Genomic DNA, 18,551 nt, shown 5'->3' on the forward strand with positions numbered 1-18,551 from the left:
CTATGTGGGGTAAGGGAAAACTATCTTTCGGACTAGCTTTGTTGAGATCTCTGTAATCCACACACATTCGAACTTTCCCATTTTTCTTTGGTACAGGAACAATGTTGGCTACCCATTCTGGGTATTTAGATGCCTGTAGGAAACCTGCATTGATCTGTTTCATCACTTCTTCTTTGATTTGCAACAACATTTCTGGCCTCATTCTTCTGAGCTTTTGTTGAACTGGTTTATATTCAGGATTGATTGGAAGCTTGTGTATCACTATATCTGTGCTCAAACCAGGCATATCTTGATAAGACCAGGCAAAGATATCTTTGAACTCTTAAAGGAGATTTATCAATTCTTGTTTTATCTGGAATGTTAGAGTGGTACCAATTTTCACCTCTTTTATTTCTTCATCTGTTCCCAAATTCACAGTCTCAACCTCTTCCTTGTGGGGTAGAATTTGTTTGTCTTCTTTTTCTACCAATCTTAATAATTCAGTAGGAACATCACATTCCAGTTCATCCTCACAACCATTGATTTCTTCCAGACATATAGGATGCTCTAAATTTATCACTGGATTAAATTTAGGAATACACATGCTATTAACACTGTGACACCTGCAAATTTAAATCGGACATATTTCCGAAAGAATATAGTAAATTTATGAAATAAATAAATGTAAAAATGTAAGAAAATGTAAAGAATGATTGCCATCTGAAAATTTTAAAGAAAATTTCTTATATTTAACATAATTTCTTTTGCAATATAACAAAAAGTTTTCATATTTTGAGCTAAACATAAAGATTAGTTCTGAATATTACTCTGCATTAATATTAAAAACTATAGGAAGATCTTCAGTGGTCCAATTGGTGAGTGTTTCTCCAGGAAGACATGGGTGAATCCTATTCAAGTACTTGCCAGTTTTGTTGTCATTCGTGATCATGTTGATAAATAATCCATTCATAGCTTCTTCAACTATGTCTTGATCTTTCGTCAACTTTTCTTCTTTAAAGGCTTCAACAAGCTGCTGTTCCACATTAATTGTTCCCCCTGATCTGAATGTTGTCTTCAACTGTGGGAAAGACATGTGTTTCCAAAAGATTTCCCCCCCTTTCAATTTTGCCTTTCTGTCTTCACATTTTCTTTTCATCTCTTTGTTCCTTTGCTGAAGATTGGGCTTAAACCCTAGCCCAAAACGGTCTTTTTTCATCTTTATACTGACAGGAACTGAAATCCCTTGAAGATTCTTTCCTAGACCTCTCCCAGTTTTAGCTCCGATGCCTAAAGTTTGTTGTACCGTCATCTTGGTGCAATCAGACAGTCTGGGATATGGAATTTTGCTTCTTTCTGCAATAAAGGTTGTATTTACAAATTCAAGAGCTCGAAAAGAGCATTCAAGAGCCTCATCATTGGTGTCGATATATGGAACATCGCTTGTTACAGACGCAATGATTTCTTCTTCAGCACTGACGCATATTAGTTGTCCCTCAACAACAAATTTCAATTTCTGATGTAATGAAGAAGGAACGGCTCCTGCTGAATGAATCCATGGCCTCCCTAATAGACAATTATATGTGGGGTGGATGTCCATCACCACAAAGTCAATATTGTACACGACTGGGCCAATTAATAACGGTATTTCCATTTTCCCAAGCACTTCTTTTTTAGTACCATCAAATGCTCGTACCACATTCTGATAACTCTTCATGTGTGATTGATCCAGAGGCATTCTTTGAAGTGTAACTAGAGGCATCAAGTTGAGAGCGGATCCATTGTCAATCAATACTCCTGGCAACACATGACCATGACAATGTGTCGTGATGTTCAAAGCTTTTACTGACCCCATTCCGCCTTCCGGTATTTCATCATCCGTGAACGTTATGTAATTGTCAGCGGCTATATGTCCCACAATTCTATCAAGTTTATTGAGGGGTATATCTTCGGGGATAAATGTTTGATTGAGTATTTTCATTAAAGCATTTCTATGTGCTTCTGAATTCATCAATAAATCAAGAATAGAAATTCTCGCTTGTTGTTTGTGTAGTTGTTCAACCACACTATACTCACTATGTTTCAGGAATTTCAAAAATTCTTGAGCTTGTTTTTCTGTCACAGGCTCATTGAATGCTGGAAGAGATTCATCCTCAAATACCTTCTGAGGTATTGCCATGGCTTTTCCTTTTGCTTTCACTTGTTCTGAAGCATTGGATGTTTCGGGAGAGTAACATCTCCCACTTCTCGTAAAGAAACCGACTTCGCTCACTGCTTCGGACGTTGATGTTGTACTCAGACTTTGTATTTTCTCTTCTGTTTTTTCTAGAGAAACAGATCCTCCTACCATTGAAACATTGGTAGTATAATTCCAAGGTACCCTGCGGGTATCTTTGTATGGAAATGGTAGAGGAGTGGTAATAACTACTTTTGGCCTTATTGGTGCAGGAATCACCGTGGATGATTTCACATTAATGATCACAGGATCATTTATTCTTTGATTTGGTTTAGAATCCTCTGATGAGCAAACATCATCTTCTTTTTTCCCGGGTTCTTCTTCAAAGACTTCTATTTCTCTGTTGTTCATCAATTTTTGCACCAAATCTCTAAACTCAGGACATAGTTGAATTTTATGCCCTTTCTCCTGATGATATTCACAATAATTCTTGCCTTCATTCTGCTTTGGCCTGAATTGTTGTGGAATTATACCGGCTAAAGAAAGTTGTTGGAATATCCAAACAAACGGAGATTTAATTTCAGAAATGTCAGTCTTTGCTTTCTTTCTGTCCTCTTCCTGAATTGCATTCACGTTTTTATCTCCATGATTTGGCAATGGATGACTTGATGCGGATGGTGTATTGATTCCAACTTCCCAGTGTTGATCAAATTTGAACCACCCTTTTGAATGCTAGACAGTTTTCAATAGAATGTCCTGTAATTCCTTCATGGTAAACACAGTGTGCCTTTGTATCATACCAAGGAGGGAATGGTGGTTGCATGGGAACCAAAGGATAGGGCCGTATAACATCTGCTTTTAACAGCGAATCATAGATCTCTGCATATGGTACTGGTAAAGGTGTAAAAGACAACCTTTCATTTTCCTTTCGAGATCCTCTGGACTCTGCTCGATTAGTGTTTGTTTCCTCTTTCTTAACCCTTGGCTGGGTTATTGTAACACTTTTCGATGAATCCTTGCTGTAAGAATTGGCATTGTTGACTTCATTCTCCTTTTTCCTGTACGTAGGTCTTTTGGAACTAGACCCATCATTTGATTCAATCTTGCCACTTTTCAAGACATTTTCAATTAATTCTCCAGAAATGACCAAATCTGCAAAATTCCTGGTTGCATTCCCCATTAGATGGTTTAAATAAGGAGCTTTCAATGTATGGACAAACATTACTGTGGCCTCTTTTTCTGACAAAGGTGGTTGAACTTGGGCTGCAGTGTCACGCCATCTCTGGGCATACTGTCTGAATGTTTCGTTATTCTTTTTCTCCAAATTCTGGAGAGTCCATCTATCAGGAACCATGTCTGTTACATGGCGATATTGCTCTAAAAATGCTTTAGCCAAATCTTTCCAGGATCTAATGTTGGCTTTGGTCAATTGAGTATACCATTTTAAAGCCGGTCCTGTCAAACTATCCTGAAAGCAGTGAATTAACAATTTCTCGTCCTTCACATATCCTGCCATTCTTCGACAAAACATAGTAATGTGGGATGAAGGGCATGTAGTACCATCATATTTATCAAATTCGGGAGCTTTGAACTTGATGGGAAGGATTAAGTCTGGAACCAAACTCAACTCACTAGCGTCAAACCTATAGAATGATTCAGTTATTTCCACAGATTTCATTCATTCTTCTAAGCTCTTGATCTGTCTGGTCAGCTCTTCATTTACTTTTTGTTTCTCATTCAGCTCATTCAAATCTGGGATCAAATGCTCAGTATTAAGATCCCCTATTTTCACATCGGATATAAGCGGATTTTTGCTTGAAGATGCAGGATCCACTTGTTGATCTTCATGTGGTTTGACTTCTTGTAATGCAGATGTACGAGCATTGATTTGTATAGGTGTAGTACCAGAATGATAAATTGGTTCTGGTGGAAAACCTAGAGGATACATAGATTCTTGATCAAAAGATACAGGATTTTCAGGCATTTTTCCAATAATAGCATGCCTTTTAAACATATCCTCTATTTTCTTCATCATACTGTCTTGTGAATTTGCAATACTAGCTTCAATTTTTTTCCAACTTCATTCTCATTTCTTCTTGTTCTTTATGATGCTGTTCCTCAATACGCTGTATTTTATCCTCCATAATTCTCTTAGTAGCTTGTCTAGTACCGTAGTGATGTAGTATTTCTCTTTTGGCCAGAGTAACTGCGATTAAAAAAATCTTTTAATATTATTTTTTTCAAATTTTAATTAATGAATTTTAACTTAATAAAATAATTCATAGCGAAAATTATGAAATGAATGATGAATGTATGCAAAATGCATGTATGTAAAAAAACATTGATCCCAAAAAGTTAACTGTCATAGAACAACTTTCATCGGCATACAAAAGTTTCTTTATAATAATTCATAACTACAGATAAGGCATAGCTTTCCTATTAAGCTCTATAATTTCTTTCATTAACCATGACACCTTCTTTCCGCACTTAGAAACTGGATCAACATGATGCTCAATTATTTTGGCTTCAACAGCTAATTCCCCAACATATCTAGCAACTTCGTTCATTTGTACCATGGCCTCGAACACCATATTGCTTCTTTCTTCACTTCTTTCGACATAGAACTCAGTTGACTTTTGCCATTGTTCATTCGTTCCTTCAAGAGTTTGCTCTAACTCAGTGATTCTGACTTGACAATTGTGCAGAATTTTTTCAAGATCTCTAATGCGTCTTCGCAGTGAAGCATTTTCTTCATTACTTTCTTTGAGATCATTAGGTCCTAGACGAACCTTTTCTTGAAACAATGATTCTTCAAGTTGCAAAATGTAAGCATTAAACTCTGAGTTTTTGTTTCTAGACTGATCCAGATCCTCTTCAAGTTTTGTTCGTGCTTCTTGTGTTCTTTGATTAAGCTTCTGGATTTGAACATATTTGTTTCTGCATCTTTGCATCCAATTGCTAGCGACCTCCTGCTCTACCTCAAGTCTAGTGTTGAAATTTTTTCTTTCTAGTTCCCATTTTTCTTTTTCAACATTAGATTCTTCTATCTTTTGGCCTCTGACTTCAAGTTCAGCAATCAACTGGTTCATTTCGGATTCAAATCCCTTGAACATGCTATTTTTCTCGCCTTCAAATTTAGCAAAGATGGAATTCTTCATCTCTTCTAAATCTTTGGCTCGATCTCTTTCTCTTTGCATTTCATTCATGATCTCACGGTGTTCAGCCTTGTGTTTTATAATTCGCTCTCGTCTGTCGATCTCAAAATCTTCCATTTTTTGCTTTCCTTTTTCCAGGCTTTTGATTAAACGGCTATTCTTTCCTTTCAGATCTTCAACTCGTCTTTTCTCGATATTCAATTCTCTGGTCATCTGTACCGTCGATTGGCTAGGTCCTGATGCTTTTCGGGATTTATATAACTCCTGGTAATTTTTCTGTAAGGCTCTGTACTCATCCTCACCTTTTTCTTTATCTTTTCTCAACATTGCACATTGTGATGAATGAAAGTCAATGTCAAACCCCAAGATAGCTTTATCTTGTCTCATTTGCTCTAATTCTTTCGACCAGCCTTCTCTTTCTGCTTCAAACTCAGCTCTCAAGATTTCAATCTCTGACGGAACCACCTTAATGCGATCTTCCATAGAGATATCCTCATTTTGATCTGGTAGATGAATATTTTCATTTTTTCTGACAGATCTCCATTCTTCATAATCAGGAGTTAACATTTCTTTTGCTGCTTTAGCTCGGATACAAAAAGTTGTTTTCCAAGCTGTAACGGCTTCCATGATACTTCTTTTATAATTTTTGCTGTGGAATGCGAATTCAGATGACTGTAATCCAGCAGTGACAGGTACAAATTGACGACCTTCATACTGTCTTATAACCAGAAGTGGTGCATATCCAATTCCTCCCCATAATCCGAGCAGCATTATCCAGTTGTAATTACCACACCTGTAAAAGAATTCCCTTTGGATTTGCCACGGGGCTCGCCAAACAACGTCATTGCTTTGCAGATTTCGAAAGGCATTAATCCACATATCTTTCTTAATTTCTTTCGGCCATTCCTGCTCCAGAAATTCTTTTAATGGTGAATAATCCGTATTAAAGCGTCTGTATGAAACCTTTTCTGTCCTCCAAAAATGACTACGGATCCAAACATATAACAACTGAGTACACCCTGAGAATCGTCCACCTCCTAGCCTTCTGCAAGCATTTAACGATCTGAAGGTCTCTGCTAGGATTGCAGAAACAGGATTAATCTTCTTCGGTAGCTGTTCAAACAAGTCTACCACTGCAGCTTCAATATATCCCAATACTTTTGGGAAGATGACCATACCATATATTCCCAGAGCAAATAGATCGAATCGTAATTTACTATCTGGATGGCTTTGAATAAGTTCTCTGATGTTGGTCCAAGCTATGCCTTCGCTTTTGCCTTTTTGTTTTGTACGGGATGCTACCCATTCTTCTCGTACCCCGGCAATCTTTGCCAATTTAACTCGAAAGGGTTGAGTTTTAATTGACTTTGAATATATTCGATTCTCTAAAGCACCTTCAAGATGTAACAAAGTTGTATATTCTTCAATAGTAGGGACCAAGTCCTCCTTATTGAAAGTGAAGCAATTGTACCCTGGATTCCAGAATTGAACTAGGGCTCTGAGTAATTCATCATCAACTTCAACATAGAGCAAATATGGGATGTCTCCGTAAGTCTGATAAAACTGCAATTTTTTGTTTGAATCCCAACTTTCCCAAATGCTTCGCAAATCTTGCATATCATTTCTTTTTAGTGAAACTGAAGCATAACTGGCCAAGTCAGATACATAATCATCCTGCAGACTGTCTCCTTCTTGTCTTTGTAAATCCTCAGCCCACTGTCTTATTTCTGAGTTTAGAATTATTTGACTTGAACACTTTTTATCCATAGATGAAGGCTTTCCAATGAGACAATTAACACAAGGATCAATGTCTTTTATCCTGTATGATGCAATGCAAACAGAAAAATAAAGAACACACAAAAAGAAAATATTAGTTTACATAATAAAGAAATTTAATAATAACATTTACATAAATATTCTTTATTTAAACATGCTTTTCTGAATTTAAATAATTTAAATAAACATGTAATTTAAACAGAAAAGACAGAATTCATTTCTCCTGTGTGTACACCTATTTTGGACAAAATTTCGGCATGACTTCGGATTGGAAGAGTTTCTAAGGTTTTTTTATATGCAGGGTTTCAGATCTAGGAGTAAAGGTATTCGAATTGTCCATGTTAGTGCCCCCTTAGGCTGCTAACCCTCAATCCTAGTCCATTACAGACTAAAGTGGATTGAGTTCAATTCGAGGGGATACATTTCTCTATGCCTGACACGGAGAATAAATTCTCACGAAGACATAGAGCATATGAACCCCGAAAGTTACTTGCTAGGTCTGACACGGAGAATAAATTCTCACGAAGACGTCGCTTTCACTTCCACTTAAAAGGGACAACTCAATTATAGAGCTTTATGTAATGCAATGCAAGTGTTGTGTGAGGAGAAATGTTCAAACCTTTGACAGAAAATAAATACTGAAATAAAATACTTGCAAATAAATAAAACATATAAATATTATAAAAATAATAAATAAATAAAAAATTTGAAAAGAAAGAATTAAAATTAAATATAAATTTTTAATTTTTAACTAATAGAGACAATTTATAATTAATTTTTAAAAGTTTGACCAGGTCCCCAGCGGAGTCGCCAAGCTGTCGTAACCGGTTTTCGTCCGGGCACGAAATATTAATTTTGGCGGGGAAATTGACGTGAATAAATAATTTTGAAAATAATTTAGGAGTCGCCATCGGCCTTTTGGGTCAGGTAGGTCGAATACCTAAAAATTATTTTTTTAAAAGAGTTTTAATAAAACACCAATTAAAAAATAAACTGATCTGCATTTATAACCAAAAATTCATTCTTTTTAATAATAAAAAGGGATTCGTGGTCTGTTACGTCTAGGGAATGATTAGCACCCCTACAACGCCCAAAATTGGTACTTTTTAATTATAAATTGTCTCTATTATTAAAATTTTTAAAATTCAAAAATATATTTAATTTATAATTCTATTATTTCAAAATTATATAAAAAATTTATTTATTTAAAAATATCCGAAAAAAACTTCTAGGTGCCTTAAGACAGCTCTTTTCTTTGATATTTATAAATATTAATTTAAATAATATTGTTTACTTTTTAATTTTAAAATATCAGAATAGGACATCCAGTTGTATTAAGATTGTCCTTTTCTTCGATATTAAAAATAAATATTTAAAAAAATTACTATTTATTATATGTATATTTATGAATATATAAAAATATTGAACAATATAATAAAATAAAATATCACTAAAACAATATATTTTAAGCAGTAAAATGAAAACATATAAAATAAATAACTAATTATAATAAAAATAAAACTAATCTAATTTCTAATTAATTGAAATTATAGGGATTAAATATTTTATTTTCTAATTTAATAATTTAGTGACCAAAATAAAATTATCTAAAATTCGATTTTATAATAAAATAAATTAAAATATGAACTAGGGATTAAAAAATTATTTATTAAAATTAAGGGATTAAATCTGTCATTTATCCTAAATATATTATTTTAATAAAAAGGACTAAAATGAATAAAATTAAAATTCAAAGACTGAATTAAAATTATTTAAATTCAGTTTAGTGACCAAAATATAAAATTTACAAGTTGGGAGGACTACGGACGGGATTTAACTATTTTATAATTACGCGCATAGTCCTTCCCGAAACGACGTCGTTCGGGAAGGACTATATATGGTCCAAACCGGCTGGCCCGAAGGGCCAGCCTTCATTTTTCATTTTCCTTCTCTCTCTCTTCTCTGAGAGAGAGTTTTCTCTCGCTTCTCTCTAAAACAGAGAGAAGCCCCAACCGGCCGGCAGCCGTTAGCCGGCGTTCATCCGCCGTCAACCACCGCCGCCGCCACCGTCTTCGGTGGCCGGAAAAAAAATTTTTATTCTAAATGTAGATCGGACCGTCCTAATGACGGTTCCGATGTTTTTTTCCGTTAAACGGCTCCCAATCGGAGCAAATCTAAAATAATACCTTCGGCTTTTCGAAGGTTTTGGTGAGATCCGGCGACGGTTGTGGTTCTCCGATGACAGGGTAAGCTTCTTTCCTCTTCTCTTTTTTTTTTTTCTTGCTGCGTTGATGTTGACGAGATCGTTGGTATATTTGTTTTTTTTTTTTCTTTCTTTTTGTTTTTTTTTTCGTTTCTGTCTCTGTCTCTGGTTTCTGTCTCTCCTTTGTCTCTTTTTTTCAGGTTCGGGTGGTGGCTTTTAGCCACACGTTGTAGCCGTCGGACCGGTCCGAAGAGGGGGTCTCGGTGAGTCACCGGACTACCAGTGGTGACTCACCCCGTAGCCTTGCATGGACGGCTGGCGTTGATCTTCTGGAGTCTTCATTTGGGACGGGCAGCGGCGGAGGCGGCGAAAACTGTCGGCAGCCGCGTGGAAGCTGGGGCGCCGCGTGGCCCTAGGGTATCAACCCTAGGATTTCCCTCTGGAGCCATCTGGACCGTTGGATCGTGCCAGATCCAACGGTTGTGATGAGGCGGCTGGTTTAGATTAGGGTTAGGAAACCCTAACTGGAAACCCAAATGTTTAGGGTTTCTGGTTTGATTGGACCAGTTTGGTTGGTTTGTAACTGGGCCGGTCCAATTGTAATTGGTATGTAATTATTATTTATATATATTTAATATATTTATAATAATAATAATAATGATGATAATAATAATAATAATAATAATAATAGTAATAATAATAATAATAAAAATAAAAATACTAATAATAATAATATGGATAAAAAATTAATATCTTCATGATCTATTTTCGATCATACTGATCTAATTGCATGATGATAATTATAATTATTTAACAATATATGATTAAAAGTGTTTTTCTACTAACAAAACTTAGTTTAGTAAAGTTTAGTGCTTTTTTTTAAAATTTTCTAACAAAATGTATTTAATTTTTTTTTCATTTTAGTACTTATCATTAAAAACTTAATAGACAGGGGTCATCAGTCGCCGCATCTATAGTCATCGGTCGTCACGTCTCTCATTTGATGCAGTCTAAACTTTTTAGCTCGCACCTTTTCAACCACTGAAGATTCTGGCCTCCATTTTAGCAAAAAATGCCCTTATCTCTCCAATTCGACAATGCACTCTTCGACTTATTCATTCTCCGATCTCGTCGTCAATCGTCTGATGGGCTTAAAATTATATTATGTTAGTCAACTTATCATTCTCTCGTGATACACTATTCAGATTGGTCGTCAATCCTTTCGTTAAGTTTTTAACAATAGATACTAAAATAAAATAAAAACTAAATGTTAATTATATTTAAAAAATATATATATTAAAAATAATAGTTTATATAATAAATGCCTAGTTACCTAAAAATGTAGAATATTCTAACAGCGCCACATTCACAATCCACATGCGTATGTCTACGTGTCTGGATCAGAGTATGCCTCTACAATGCCTCGGTGAGTGTGACCCGTACGGGAAAGTTGTCGAGTCCCCATCATGACCCTTCTTTGTTTTTAATCTCTGGTGTTTTATTTATTTATAATTTTATAAATAAGATTAATAAATAAGAGGGCCCAACCAGTTGGGTCGATGGCGATAGTTATTCCATGCATGGCCCTCCTCTTTCCTCTGCTCTCTACAGGTTATACGTCATCACTAGTTGTTCTTTTATTTTCAATTTTCTAATTATAGAAAAATAATGCAATATTTTTCAATCTAGATGATATATGATCAAGTATTCGAGTTAATCTGACTTATATATATAAAATTATTTTAAAATTGCAAATTACGTATTTAATATTTAAACTATTAGTTTGACTCATTTTAATACTTAATTTTTTTAATTTTTTTTAAACTATATTTAATTTTTTGTCTTTATTTTATTTTACCATGTCATTAAAACTTGAATCGTTAGTATGTAAACTATTAGTTTTGGTCCATTTTAGTACCAGAAGTCAATCTTTTTAAAATTTAACGTTAAATTCTAAACGTTACTAAATAAACAAAAAATTAAAATTTTTAATGGAGTGATAATAAAATAAAACAAAACTAAATTTTATATATGATTTTGAAAATAAATGAAAGTTTAGATACTAAAATATATTAAAACTAATAAATAAGTACTATTCGTGTAATTTTATCAAATGAATAAATATAAAATTTGGATCAAAATAGAGTTTAAAGGAAAAAAAAGCTTTTTGTAATTAGACTAGATGAATACAATGTAATATTTATTTAAATAAACTAAATTATTTAACATTAAACATTTGGATATCCTTATATATATAATGCACAAATTAGAAACCTCAAACACGAAAATTGTTTTGTTCGTTAAAAAAAAACTTCTATCAACGTGTACGTATATTGTAATGATGCATTGCATGGGCGCCTCCCTTAAAAGAGTTTAGTAGCGGTAATCAGTTGGCAGTGTACGTCTAGAATTGATAGGGGACTGTCCATCGCTGTTATTACCACGTGTGGCTAATGGCTTTTCACTGTACCCTTTGATGATTATAAAACCATCGTATTAATCTCTTTATCTTGTACGTATTCTCAGTTTTAGAGGCATGCGTTTACAGCTAAACTAACGCAAAAATAGGTTTTTAATGATATTTTTCAGTCATATAACAACGTTTTTAAGCGACGTTAAAAATCTTTGTGACGTAAAATTAAACACGCTAAAAGAGCCACTGAATCTAACGCCGTAAAATATAACAATGTTTGTGGTTCATAAACGCCACTAAAGGTTATAATTTTTTAGTCACGTTTTTACAAACGGTGTTAAAGATAATGATATTTAGCACCAATATAGTGTCATCCATATGGAACTCCAAGATGACATCATTTTTTCCTTGAAGTTGAGTTTGCGACACGTCAGCTAATGACACTTCAAAAGCTTGTTTCGCACCAATAAAAAAGGTAAGCATATTCTCTGCATACACAATATCAGGGACTTCAGAGCTATAAAATAGAGTAATTTTTTATTTGACATACAAAAAAACAGGTTACAGCCAGAATGAAAAGCCTAACCATAAAGGATAAAGATCAAAGACTCTAGCAAACCGAAGCATAAACTCCTCATTCTCTCAAGGGCACAAAATATAATGTTATAGCATACAAAAAAGAAAACACACCATTATCCACTGATGACAAAACAATACAGCTGCCAAAAACTATGTAGAATTGCGTAGGGCACAAAAAATACCAAATTTTGGTAAAAGCTTAATATTTCACTGGTTTAACTAGTCATTTTATATTACGGACTCGTGAGCCCAGAGCCATAAAAACTTGCAAATCTAAAAAAGATGAAAAAGTTGTTGAAGGCAGAGGACAAAGTTTGAAATCTAAATAATCATCAAGCACAATGCAAGATTTAGAACAAATGTAACACCCCCGACTCGTACCCAACCCGAATACGAATATGAGGTGTCACATTGACTCTTTAATACTTGAAAACTTTGAAAATCTAACTAAAATTGAACTTTTTACTTTTATTTAACAAAGAAAAACGAAACTTAGTAACATCAGAGCATCTACAATTTAAACATTATAGTACAAATGCAAGATTTAGAACAAATGTACACCCCCGACTCGTACCCAACCCGAATACGAATATGAGGTGTCACATTGACTCTTTAATACTTGAAAACTTTGAAAATCTAACTAAAATTGAACTTTTTACTTTTATTTAACAAAGAAAAACGAAAACTTAGTAACATATCAGAGCATCTACAATTTAAACATTATTAGTACATGCCAAAAACCTTTTAATAACAAAACATATACAATTCAAAATCTCTCTGATCTAATAATCTTCACAAGTATGTTGTCCTGCCTTAGCTTATTCGGCTTACTCCTCGGATCTCTTTGGACCTACGTGTGAAAATAATCACACGCTAACTCTATGGCTTAGTGAGGCATAATGAGTATAATAACACAATAAAACCTTTATTTAAACATTTCATAGAAAAATACTTAATATGAAAATCAATTCATAATCAACTTACATTTCATAACAAAGACTATATATATTTATACTCTTTTCAAATCCACATCAATTTGTTTAATTAGCCCGTCATATATTATTGAGAACTCAAGGTATGCGAGTACTTTAAGGTTGTGCACTAAATGCAGTTACCACTGCTCACATAATTTGCACCGAAGTGCCAAATATTTGTCCCGAAGGACCATACAGATTTATCCCGAAGGACTACATAGGTTTGTCCCGAAGGACTACATAGAATCCTCGACTCTTGACATGCCAACTATACCTCTAATTCTCATACATATACTTTGGGCTTATTCCATATAATTATTTCACATTTAGTATTCAAATATCTTTTATTCACATAGATTCACTCATAACATTTCTCACTTATTATTTATGTTCCATAGAACATATTCACCTAGCATTTTCACGTAGAAAACATTTACATAGTATATCACATAGTTATATTTAAATCCATATATCATTTCATGTCAATTTCATAAACAAGAATATCAAATATCAGAAAAAGATCATGCCACTAGTAAAAAAAACCCTTTAATGACGCGCATTGCGCGTCATCTATGGGTGCGGATGACACACATTTGCCTGTCGTTGAAGCCACCGACATGAATTTAAGATGACGCGCAACTGTGCGTCATAAATTTATGACGCGCATTTATGACACGCATATATGACGGGCATTTATGACGCTCATTAAGCGTCATTGAAGCCCCCGTCATAAATGAAGACGACACACATTTGTGTGTCATAAATTTATGGCACGCATTTATGACTTACATTGCGTGTCATTGAAGCACACGTTATTAGAAAAGATGACACACATTCGTGTGTCGTGATTGTATGTCGTAAATTATATATATATATATATATATATATATTATATATATATATATGTAGATTGACAAATAATCAAACTAAATCACATTTAATGCCTCATAATACTAAATATATATCATATTATATATAAGCAATCCATTTGCGTATAAATATTAACATTAAGTTATCAAAATATTGTAATCATATGTCGATACAATATCACAGCATAATAAAGTTTTCCACATAAGATACATCAAATAAGATAACGATGTTTAGAGATGCATCGTTATTGGTGATTCTGAAGAGACAACATAAGGATCTGCAATATAACATGGTCCATGAAAGCTCTTACTTGGCCTTTGAGATGTCATAGAATGAAGCAGGTGTCTTCCTGGATTTGATACAAAGTTCCTGGAAACATGAGACGTTTTCTTTAAAATTAGTTATGAAACCTCGAATATAGATGTCATAGAATGTAGAATTGTAGCTTCACCCCATGGATGACCTATTAGTTGTAAACCTATGGGAAGTCCTTGTTTGTTAACCTGGAATAAGCATAAGAAGAAAGAAAATGAGCCACAAGTTCTGACGGTTTCATTACAACAATTTTGGGTATTCTTCACGGTAGAACATGATCAACTCCACCCTTTTAGCCGATTTATGTTTCTAGGTCCAGAGAGAACATAAAGTTTAATTAGTTTGGAAAAAGAAACCCAAGCTATAGAGTTACCAGGGGTAGTTTGAACTTGACTCAACTATGCAGCAAGCCATAATCGAATCTAACAAAATGTACGATTGAATTTGGGACCTCAAGTAAGAAGGAATGTCTCACACAAATGTCACCTTCACAACCGCTCCAGCAAAAGAAAATGAGCATATACTTTCCAACCGCTCTAGGAGTATATCTCACACAAATGTCACATTCACAACCGCTCTAGCAAAAGAAAATGAGCATATACTTGAAACTAAAAGGATGCATCCTTTCCAACCATTTGAGAAACCCTAGTAAGGGAGCTCTATATTCACATTTTGGTTATTAGCAATTTATTACTCAATTGATGAATTCAAATTTTAACTATAAGCTAAACTCTAGTAAGCATGTCCTACAAATGTCTACAATGAAAATAGACCAATCTACTCTATCTTTATTGAAAAATAACCAAAAATGTTAAATAAAGACCATAAAACCTACAGCATGCCATTATCCTGAAAGAAAACATGCAAGAACAAATGGTACAGGAAGATTATGAATTTAGTAATTGAAAGAAAAAAGAAGGCAAAAGATGATATACCTCTTCATCATCCTCAAAATCTTCTTCATCAGCATCCTGCATCAGGTTATGAAAAAAAATTAAAGGAAGCATAAGATCATAATGGAATAAACAAAACCGGGGAAGAATCCAAAGGAAATGAAGTTACATTATTGAAATATGTGAGGGGATTGGGCCATAAATCCTCCTTGATAATCTCTCTCTACCTGTAGTGTTTATCAAGTGAAAGCTTAGGCCAGGTGCTAGCTCTTTAACAAAATGAGAAAAAGAAGAAGAAACCTACATTCACACAGCACAGCATAAAGAGTTTACCTCATCATGAATTTCATCCATGTCATCTTTCGCTGAGCATCAGAAAACCAGGTAAAGAAGCTGCATTCATTAATAAATTTAGTATATATAGAGATGGTGGTTAAGTGAAAGAGGCAAAATCAAATACAAGACAATGTCATAAATGACCCAAGCTTTGCAGTACAACAAATTCCTACATGTTGAAGTTATAATGCAACTTAATAACTAAAAGAAACATATAAATGCATACTATTTATAATCACAATACACAATAATACATAATGCATGTGTAATCGTAATTTGTCTGCACTAAAAAAGGAAAACTCTATCTACCAATGTTTAGCTCTATATAACAAAAGAAAGATGGCTCATGAAATAACTAAGATTCTTATAAGATGCTAAGCTGAAGTTCAATAAAATTATTGAGAAAAAAATGAAGTGACTACATTACACAACAGATAAATTAATCTCAGGTTTTATGTGACTAAAGTCTTCAGGCTGGGGAGAAATTTGATTGACAAATATGATAGCAAACCTTTCTTCAGCAAACTGTCGCTTGTTTCCTTTCTTCTCATGGTCAACTCCATTTGGCAAGCCCTTGACATTTAGAAAACTAATTTAACATGATAACCAAAGGAAACAAATAACATGAGTAGACATGACAAGAGAAGAAACCCTTACCATGCCTTCTTTCCACTTGATTTTGGTAGCAGTAATCTTGGTTCCTTCATCAAGGAATGTAAAGGTCTTCGTAAGCTTCGCATCTTCAAAGTATGGATTGGGATCGAAGTTCTGAAAAATATAACAAAAGCCAGTCAAAAAATTGTGATGACTGATTAGACCATGATTAAATGTAAAATACAACTTCAATTTCCTACAGAATAAGAAGAAAAGCAAAATAAATAAACTTACAAATGTAATAGAGTAGCCAGATTTCAAATCTTTAAAATCTTCCTCTTCAAGTGAGCTAATATACTTAAAAGTGATCTTAAAACCTTCTGATCCTCATCATTCAAAGGTTCACCAAGAGCAGGATGACTCAAGAACTGTACATAAAAGAACAAATCAATTGAAATCCTTCTTCTCAACATGGAGACAGATTTAAGGGAAAACCCTAATTGATAGGAAATAGAAGAGCTTACAACTGTTAACCAGAAATCAAGAATTGACTTAATCTTCTCATTCCACTTATCATAGATTGGCTTGCGTATTTTATTGTCTGCTCCACTTCCAAAACTTTCTCACTCACCTCCTCATTAATCTACAAAAATACCAAAAAAAGGAACACCAATAGAAACACCAGATATAACCATTTACCACTTACAAATAAGCTCAAAGCAAACATATGCAAATTAAATCACCTAAGCAATTAAACATGATATTCTAAAGTAACCCCGCTAAACAATGTGTTTAATGACTCTTTAGGTTACAATGAAACAGATAATAAAACAGTGAAAATAGCGGTAATAGAATAAACCTTGAGGAGGGAATTCAGGTTTAAACATGGGTTTTTCTGGAATCTCAGTTTTCTACAACATCTGCAAAACCTAAACATGAAAATCACCATTAAAATTTTGTTAGATAATAGACTCGTATTTTAAACTGAGTAACAAATATATAGACAAAACAAAGAGGAAACTTACAAAACAAAGAAGAAGAAGAAGTTAGTCGATTCGTCTATTAAAAGTTGTAAATGCAACTAAACAGAAAACCAAAATAAATAAATCATACTGATATTAGAGAACAAGAGAGTGGGATCATTGTGAGGATGAGACAGAGGGAGAGATGGTGATGTGATGGAAGAGACGGAGATCATCGAGTTCATCGGAGCTATTAAAAGTTGTAAATGCAACTAAACAGAAAACCAAAATAAATAAATCATACTGATATTAGAGAACAAGAGAGTGGGATCATTGTGAGGATGAGACAGAGGGAGAGATGGTGATGTGATGGAAGAGACGGAGATCATCGAGTTCATCGGAGGCGAAAATGGGCAGCAGAGGCTAGGGATTCAAACTCGTTCCTAACAAGAAGAAGAGAATCGGGATGAAAAGCAGGAGAGAAAAGGAGAGAATGAAAAGAGTGGAAAACATTAGGCGGGGGAAGAAGCGGGAAATGATGAAAATAATGGGGGAAATTAGAATACGACTCTTAAAGATGACACACAATTAAAAGGTATACTCCGTGTTTTTGCAAATTTTATGGATTATGACTATTAAATATGACACACATTATTGTAAGTCACAAATCGTTCAGATTTTAAAAAACATGACATTTATTTTATGACACGCGTGTTTTGTAAGTCATAAATTAGTGTGTGTCATCGTTCATATGTCATTAAAGGTATATTTTCTTGTAGTGTCATAATGCTAATCATTTTCATTAACAAACTTTCAAGATTTGACTCTTCACAAACCACATATTCATAATTTAATTATCAAAGCATGATAAAAGTGTTTCATAGTAAAATCCATAACATATTTCTTTCAAAACATTCGAGGTTACTCATCGCGAGTCTTCTTCTATTATAATTAAAAGTATAAAATGCATTCACCTTTGCCTCACTTAAGTCCTTAAGAAAGTTCTTTTCACTTTCTCTAAATCTTTTACCACATCGAGCCATATGGTACTTTCACTTGATCGAGATCTACATATGAACATAATCAAATACCAGATCTCACATGATTATTACCAAATCAAAATTTTCATATACTAAAGGAAACACAAAACTCTCTTTTTCAAGCTGAATAGTATCGATACTGTACACTCAGTATCGATATTTATCTTCTATGGTATCGATACCCACTTCAGTATTGATACCCTTTTTGCATTCTGAATTTTTTTTTCAATTATAGTATCGATACCTTACTCCTGGTATTGATACCTCCACATCAGTATCGATATTGTTC

General features: G+C 34.0%; 1 pseudogene; it reads right to left on the bottom strand.

The window, feature by feature from the left end:
- Positions 1 to 15,268: 15,268 nt before the first annotated feature.
- On the bottom strand, positions 15,269 to 18,265 carry LOC120152999 (annotated as a pseudogene).
- Positions 18,266 to 18,551: the final 286 nt, after the last annotated feature.

This window comes from Hibiscus syriacus, unplaced genomic scaffold (genome assembly GCF_006381635.1).
Source record: "Hibiscus syriacus cultivar Baekdansim isolate YM2019G1 unplaced genomic scaffold, ASM638163v2 tig00111097_pilon, whole genome shotgun sequence".
Lineage (NCBI taxonomy): Eukaryota > Viridiplantae > Streptophyta > Magnoliopsida > Malvales > Malvaceae > Hibiscus > Hibiscus syriacus.